Below are 9,597 nucleotides of genomic sequence, written 5' to 3'. Positions count from 1 at the left end.
CTGCACAAGGCACGGTGGCCATAGAGGAACAACAGAGAAGAACCACTGCACAAGGCACGGTAGCCATAGAGGAACAACAGAGAAGAACCACTGCACAAGGCACGGTAGCCATAGAGGAACAACAGAGAAGAACCACTGCACAAGGCACGGTAGCCATAGAGGAACAACAGAGAAGAACCACTGCACAAGGCACGGTAGCCATAGAGGAACAACAGAGAAGAACCACTGCACAAGGCACGGTAGCCATAGAGGAACAACAGAGAAGAACCACTGCACAGGGCACGGTAGCCATAGAGGAACAACAGAGAAGAACCACTGCACAAGACACCGTGGTCATAGAGGAACAACAGAGAAGAACCACTGCACAAGACACCGTGGTCATAGGGGAACAATAAAGAACCACTGCACAAGACACCGTGGTCATAGGGGAACAATAAAGAACCACTGCACAAGACACCGTGGTCATAGGGGAACAATAAAGAAGAACCACTGTACAAGACACGGTGGCAATAGAGGAACAATAAAGAAGAACCACCACTGCCCAAGACACCGTGGTCATAGGGGAACAATAAAGAACCACCACTGCACAAGACACCGTGGTCACAGGGGAACAATAAAGAAGAACCACTGCACAAGACACCGTGGTCACAGGGGAACAATAAAGAAGAACCACTGCACAAGACACCGTGGTCATAGGGGAACAATAAAGAAGAACCACTGCACAAGACACCGTGGTCATAGGGGAACAATAAAGAAGAACCACTGTACAAGACACGGTGGCAATAGAGGAACAATAAAGAACCACCACTGCACAAGACACCGTGGTCATAGGGGAACAATAAAGAAGAACCACTGCACAAGACACCGTGGTCATAGGGGAACAATAAAGAAGAACCACTGCACAAGACACCGTGGTCATAGGGGAACAATAAAGAAGAACCACTGCACAAGACACCGTGGTCATAGGGGAACAATAAAGAAGAACCACTGCACAAGAAACCGTGGTCATGGGGAACAATAAAGAAGAACCACTGCACAAGACACCGTGGTCATGGGGAACAATAAAGAAGAACCACTGCACAAGACACCGTGGTCATGGGGGAACAATAAAGAAGAACCACTGCACAAGACACCGTGGTCATAGGGGAACAATAAAGAAGAACCACTGCACAAGACACCGTGGCCACAGGGGAACAATAAAGAAGAACCACTGCACAAGACACCGTGGCCACAGGGGAACAATAAAAAAGAACCACTGCACAAGACACCGTGGCCACAGGGGAACAATAAAGAAGAACCACTGCACAAGACACCGTGGTCCACAGGGGAACAATAAAGAAGAACCACTGCACAAGACACCGTGGTCCACAGGGGAACAATAAAGAAGAACCACTGCACAAGACACCGTGGTCCACAGGGGAACAATAAAGAAGAACCACTGCACAAGACACCGTGGCCACAGGGGAACAACAAAGAAGAACCACTGCACAAGACACCGTGGCCACAGGGGAACAACAAAGAAGAACCACTGCACAAGACACCGTGGCCACAGGGGAACAACAAAGAAGAACCACTGCACAAGACACCGTGGCCACAGGGGAACAACAAAGAAGAACCACTGCACAAGACACCGTGGCCACAGGAGAAAAACAAAGAAGAACCAGTGCAGAAGACACGGTGGCCACAGAGGAACAACAAAGAAGAACCACTGCACAAGACACCGTGGCCACAGGGGAACAACAAAGAAGAACCAGTGCAGAAGACACGGTGGCCACAGAGGAACAATAAAGAAGAACCAGTGCAGAAGACACGGTGGCCACAGAGGAACAATAAAGAAGAACCAGTGCAGAAGACACGGTGGCCACAGAGGAACAATAAAGAAGAACCAGTGCAGAACACACGGTGGCCACAGAGGAACAATAAAGAAGAACCAGTGCAGAAGACACGGTGGCCACAGAGGAACAATACATAAAACTTTAACAGTTCTAGCTAAAGGTATGAAACGCTTATACAACAGTGCTGGTTGCAGTGTGAACTGGTTTAATTATTTACAGGCATTCAGTTCACAACAATCCATCTGTTGGTGACAAAACTACAGTAATCCACTCCTTAAAAACTAATCCTGTCTAAATACCTATCTTTACGTTCTTCTAACTACACTACATTGTATAGTGTAAGGTTAGTAAATGAAATGTTTTAAACCTCGAGTTATGAACGAAGCCTTGCATAGACAGCATTTAAGTTATTGTCTGACAAGCTACCACGTTCACGTGAAGCAAGACAACAGAAATACAATTATTCGAATGACATCACTTCCCATTTGGCTGAATAATTCGTATTTCAATGTAAAATCAAGTATTGCACATCTGTCCGTTGGAAAATAAACCTTGTAAAGATATAAGGGAACAGCTTCCGTTGTCTTCAAGCTGGTGTTACTGGTTAATAAACAGAGAATACATCTTTAAAATGCAATCTTGCTGCACGAGAAAAAGTCCGTATCATGGTAAGTACCCTACTACTGCGAAAGTAGTCGTTTGTGCCAGTAACCTTGAGTCGTGAAACGTGTTCTATTTGCGAGTAAATCAATAGCAAGAAATTTTATTTGCTAGTGCTGTCATCTGTTGATAAGGCTTGAAATGACAAATTTGATATTGTGTTTATGATACGAATAAAAGCTACACGAGGGTTATCTGCGCTAGCCGTCCCTAAATTAGCAGTGTAAGACTAGAAGAAAGGTAGCTCGTCATCACCACTCACCACCAACTCTTGGGCTACACTTTTTACCAACGAATAGTGGGATTGATCGTTACATTATAACGCCTCCATGGCTGAAAGAGCGAGTATGTTTGGTGTGACTTCGATTTCGATTCACATGCTAACTACCTCGCTATGCCGAGCCGCTCGCTCTTTGAGCCGTGAGAGCGTTATAACGATACAATCAATTCCACTGTTCGAATTACGAGTCGAGTGCCTTAACCACCTGGCTATTCCTGGCCTCCTTGAGTTTAGACTTCGAGATTAAATAATTTTCGGAATATTTAGTATAGTTATTAAACTCTATCACAGACTACACGTCTGAGTAATATTATTTGTTGTATGGTCGCCTCTCTGAGTACAGAGAGTTGTAAAGAATATCGCCTCTGAAATGAACGTAACCAGCAACATCGATCAGGTACACACTGGATATTAATCACTATTCAACAACAACAAAGGATTCGACTCTTCCATGAAGATTATTCATTTTACACGATATTTGACAACTTTCGTAACACCATTAATACAAACAAGTGCGAAATACGACCCATCACTTCGTGGTGATTAAGGCACTCGACGTGTAATCCGGGGGGCGCGGGTTCAAATCCCCGTCACACCAAACATGTTCCCCCTTTAAGCCGTGGGGGCGTTATAACGTTACAGTAAATCCTACTATTGGTAAAAGAGTAGCCCAAGAGTTGGCGGTGAGTGGTGATTAGTTGTCTTCCCTCTAGTCTTACTCTGCCAAATTAGGGACGGCTAGCGCAGATAGCCCTCGTGTAGCTTTGCGCGAAATTCAAACAAAAACAAATAAATTACTTTCTGTCCATAGTTTACACTCCAAGCACTAATTAAACTATATTTTCCTATTTCTTCATCCGAAGTAAGTACGGTTTAGAGGGATTGACGGCTGCTATATTGTAGTTTCTTTAATTTCCTTTGTGAGTAAGATTAAAAACAAGATGTTGATGAAATCGATCAGTCTGGATACTTGTAAGCCTAACGAATCGTTCTTCCTCTCGACTGCCTAACTTTTTTTTTTTTTTACCGTGACGAATTCCTTTCCTTTTTATTGCCACTGTTAAAAATTTTGATGGGCTTTTGTTAAAAGTGTCGATAAGACTTTTATGGCATGTCTTTGAATAGCCTATAGACTATAAACAGATATCTACTACGTAACACTTCTGGAAAACAGGTACATCTTGCAGAATAAACACGATATAAGTACATTTACAGTGCCTGCTGAATATAGTCCGTACTGTACACGTCAACGAACCTGGTATTCAGAGTGGAGATTGGGATTGTTTGCATTTTCACACAAATTGAATTCATTTAGCTTTACTCATGATACAATAGCCTTTTAGGCTGTTTACGATAAATAGTTGCACGAAACATGTAAATAAACAAAAACCCTAAAAATAGACTTAATACTGTAGTGTTTTAATAAACTCGACACAAACAACGCCATCCTAATTACTAAAATAAACATATATTACCTTTACTGAATCTATTTAGTTGTGTTTATTGTCAAACGCAAAGCCAACACAGTGGGCTATCTATGCTGTGTCTTCCACTGGTAACGAAACCTGAATTTTAGTGTTGTAAGTATAAAATCTTACCACTGAGTGACTTCTTTGAATCTCAAACTGTATTTTTTAATTATACGGTACTGCATGATTAAGTTAGTAAACATACAAGATGGCGCATTAGTTGCGCCATATTGGAGTTATGAATAACAATAACACAAAATGTTTGAATTGCTGGCCATTGATTCGAAGTTCACAGCCAAAAATTAGAACATATACTTTGATAAACATGTAAACTACTTTTGCTTTATTAGCATTTTATAATCCTAATTGGACGTAACATTTGTACTGTTGTTTATTTCGGATCTTAAGTTTCTTGTATAAGTTTTAATTTTCGAGCACGTGACAGTTTGTTATTGTTCTGTGATATCTCACTATGCACATGATGTTTGTTTGTTTGTTTTTGAATTTCGCGCAAAGCTACACGAGGACTATTTGCGCTAGCCGTCCCTAATTTAGCAGTGTAAAAGTAGAGGGAAGGCAGCTAGTTATTACAACCCACCGCCAACTCTTGGATACTCTTTTACCAACGAATTGACCGTTACATTATAACGCCCCCACGGCTAAAAGGCGAGCAGATTACGAGTCGTACGCCTTAACCCACCTGGCCCTATGCCCATGAAGACTCTGAAATCAGATATACTGCAGTAGAACGTTAGATATATGTAAATACTCCACGGTCTGGCGAAACGTCACATGTTCCTCGTATTATAAATAGTATTTTAATTACTACTTCATACCGTTTCGTGTCTCAAGATTGATTATAGATGGAGCTGCACGTTGCTTTCCTGTTTATAAAAATATTTAGAATGGAACTAATTTTCAAGATTCACAGGTTTTGTTTTCACTAGGATTTCTGGAAAAAAAAATCTTTGCTAATTTTTCTTCAAACTGTGTTGAAATTGTTTACTTCTCTAGTGAGTATAATCTAAATTTGTCTGCTTTACTGATTCATCTTCATCGTAATGGCCATTACTATTAAAAGGTATTCAAATTTGATCTTTTAAGAAACTTTTACAATTAATATAACTACTTTGGTCTGCCGTTAATACTTTAAGTTATTATTAAAATTCATTGTTTCATCAAGCGGGTTAAACCTAATGTTAACGATATTGTTGACAGTAATCTTAATAATGTTTCACAAGATTAAGCCAGCTTAGAGGATTTATCATAAATTCACATACTAAGTTAAACCATGCAACATAATTCTTGAAGTAAATATATACATCTCATAATAATAAAATAAATGTTATATACACATACACGCCTTAACTGGACTTCATAAAAGGCTGCTCGCGGGCTATCTATCCCTAACTTCGAAGTGATAAACTATAGCGAAGTGAGCTGCTTGTCAACGCTGCCCACAGTTTACTCTCCTCTGATTGAACTATTTAACTGCTAATATAAGTACCAACTGTCCTGTAATGGAAAGTTTTTTGTTTTTCCTGGAGGAAACGAAACGCAAATCCTGAGAGCTCAGGCCCACAGTTCGCTACACCAAAAAATGTTCAATGCTTTCCTGTTAATGAAGCAATCGGTAGAGAAAATGCTAATACTTAATTACAAAACTCACAAACTAGTTTTGTTCGTGAACTATTACCCATTCAGTGTGCCGTATTGTGAATATGATTTATCTTTCGATTTTGTTGAATAATAATATATATAATTATGACTTGAACAGTTGCTGACAAGCAGGCAGTGATGCCTCCTGGGACAATAAACAATGATGGAACCCCTAATGCATATTTGTTGTTTTTTTTTTAAGATGATAAACTTTACTTCATAGTTAAAAATACATCATGGTTTACAGATGTGTGGACATTTTAACTTTTTTGTATATTTTTTAAATGTTAATAACCGACATATTGATTTAAAAATATTCATTCCTATAACAAATTTCCAAACAGCACTCCAAACGTAAAAGAGGAAAAAAGACTCGTATCCTTCGTAATAACTCTTGCTCTTTCAACGACACTTTCCATATAGTATTCTAGCTTGACAATTTTTAGGTCCCATTAATTCGCCAATTCTGATAGTGTCACAAGACAGTCCGAGTAATTTTTATCTTTCATGAAGAGATGCCAGGATATGACCTCTAACGTATATCCTTTTTAGACAATATTGAGTTTTCCTAGATTCTTCATCATGTGACAAATATTAGGTATAACCATTGGCCTTCTTCCCTGGATGCCAGAAGATGTTTTTCTCCATCATTTTATTTCAGTTGGTAATCCTACAAGTAGTATTAATATTTATCTTTCTTTCGCAGGGATATAGTGTTTAATATTATATCTGTTCTTTTTCTACACACTATGTACATCCTTCATGATCTGAGGTATCTTTTGAGTTCGTCTGAATAAAACTGATGTGAATTGTGGTTTAAAAAAATATTAACCTCACAGATAAATAATGGTTACTGTATTGTTCCTACCTAATTCTACACTGATAAATGTCACGTAGGGCACGATTTTCCCGCCCTTTTTTTTTAACTCTACAGCATACGACTATGTCGCCAATCAAATTAGATGTATAATAGAATTCGCATCTCCTGCCTGGATAAACATAACACAAAAATAATTAGAAAACTACAAAATTCAATCTTAACTTCAGCCTATAAAGTACCATGTATGAAAACATAGAAACAATATCTGAAAGACTTGCTTAATACACTAAATAGTTTAATAAGAATTGGTATAAAAATGACGTAATGTGTGACCTCGACAGATACTACGTGCATGATGAACATAGGCCTAAATACCTCTCCTATAAATATATATTTACGAAATATAAATCGAGCTGGCCACCATGTACTAGCCGCTTAAAACTAGTTTTATTTTATTATTATGCTTTTTATTTGTTTATTATTATTTTTTCCTTTCTTTTCATTTTATTTTTTATTATTTTAATTTTTACGACAAATATATATGAAAAAAGGATATATATATATATATATATAAGTAAAAAAAAACAAAACGAATAGAAATATAAAAATAAGAAATGAAATAGAAGTAAAAAATGGATAAAAAAAAGGGCAAATCAAGACAGTACATGTATGTTGCCCTGAACAGGGCTGGAGTACTGTGGGATATTCTGGCCCAAAATCTCCAACAACAACAAATTCATATTAGAAGCCGACATGAAAGTTAGGGATGGAGAAAGAGGTCTTGTGCACCTGACCCCCCCCCCCGGGTATTCAAATATTAAACATACCCAAATACCAACAAAGTGCTAATCAAAGGAGATTAACTTCGTACATGGCAAGACCGCTTCACAGGGTTTGTTGACACTTATAATCAATTACTATATTTACTGCGGTAGTGAGCACTTACGTTTATAGTAAAGTTGGAAAGAAATAGGCTGTGCTTGCTATCATTTATGATATATATATATATATTTAATAAAGAATTATCGTATGACGCAATTAATTTCTAATAAGTTCCCCATTTTGCAGGCTCAAACAAGTAAAGCGCATTAGATATTTATTTCGGTTAAAATGTTTCAGTGTGTCAGGGATTCAAGTACGAAGTTAGGAAGAATATTTAAAGGTGTTTTCTTCATAATAAACATAGACTAAATTGATATGTACTATTTTATTTTGTCAATCAATACAAAACAAATAAATACCTTCTTTGAACGTTTCATTAAAGAATCTAGATTGCCACTCGCTACACAAATTATTCAACCTAAATTAAGGCAATACTTCAGAAACTGCCCAAATCAGACCTCATGTAGTCAACCGTGTTCAAACTTGCGTCACTCACAAGTCTCGTACAGAATGAGCTGTTATTAAATATCTTTCTTAGCATACCTAATTATTAGATGCAGTAACCTACTGTAATAAGTTCTTGTATTTATTATAAATTTTATTAGAGTTCAAATTTCCAAATTGTCTAAATACGATGGCCTGATTTTGTGTGTATATATCCTTCTGATGGAGAGATTTTTAGTTTACAAGCTCCGTTATTATTAATACAGCAACTTCACTGCGAATAATACTGAATCTAGAATTATCTCGTCACTACAATAATAATAAATTTAAGAACTGCTCGCATATATATTAACACTTGCTGACTGTAGATCTATAAAAGGAAAACTAGACTTGCATTTTTCGATTACCTATTTATCAGAATACTTAATAAAACTGCTACTCTGAGTTATACCAAAACCTGAAGCGAAACTTAATAACTGCATACATGCTCGCTATGGTTCGTCATTTTCTTTAACCTATCCACAGCAGCTAATACGTACACACGGGTTCTATTTTTTTTTATTTACTTTTCTGTTTAATGTATCAATACGGAAGCAATGCTATCTAATGAATTCAAATAATAATCAAAATTATTTCCTAGCTTGGATACTGTTGTACAGGCCTCTAACATCTTCACAGAAACTGATGCAAAGAAGGTGAACATAACTGATTTACATGACATGTAATAAAACGTCGGTAAATATTACAACAAACATTTGCAATTAAACTCCTCACATGTGAATTTTATATTAAGAATCCATAAGTGTACTTAGCTGTACTGAAGAGAAGAAATTCAGAAGCTATATATGTACTAGCTGCTGTGATTTGTTAAAGGCTAGAAACAAATTAATTTACACATGGCTGGATTTCATTCATAAAATAACGGACTTTATGAAACCTTGATTTTATAATACAGTATCTTAAGAAATATCTGGTTCCAAACTTCCTTATTATGCCTTTAACATTCAAACATTCTCTTCAGATGGATCACCTACCATACTTTCCTTAGCTGTTTGTATACACAGAATCTCGAAATTAAAACTAATAAATTATTAAAGCTTGTAATAAATTCTGAATATCTGATTAACTTTCAAAGTTTTATAAGTTTTTAAACAGACTTTCTGCTTTTTATCTCGTGGGAAATTCTGAAAGTCTTTGAGACAGAAATAGTAAAAATATTAAAATCATTTTCACAGTAAGTTTTTTGTTTAGGATATTTCCTCAGAAATACACAAAGGCTATCCACACGAGCTGTGCCAGGTTCTGAATTGATAGACTTGAGGGAGAGAAAACTAGTCAGCAGTCCCTACCACTAATTCTTGAGCTACTCTAACCCAGTTGTCGGACTGGACTGCTACTGTTATAAATACATCAACAGTCCCATACTATAGAGGAAGGTTTTGCAGTAATGAGATGTAACCTCTGGAATGTAAAATTCACAGCTCAGAATGCTAACTACTAGCCTACATGTAGCACTGGAAAAGTTAACCAAAGAAAGAAAAAGGTTCT

This window comes from Tachypleus tridentatus, chromosome 3, assembly GCF_004210375.1.
Source record: "Tachypleus tridentatus isolate NWPU-2018 chromosome 3, ASM421037v1, whole genome shotgun sequence".
Classification (NCBI taxonomy): domain Eukaryota; kingdom Metazoa; phylum Arthropoda; class Merostomata; order Xiphosura; family Limulidae; genus Tachypleus; species Tachypleus tridentatus.
Note: the sequence above shows the minus strand (reverse complement) of the source record.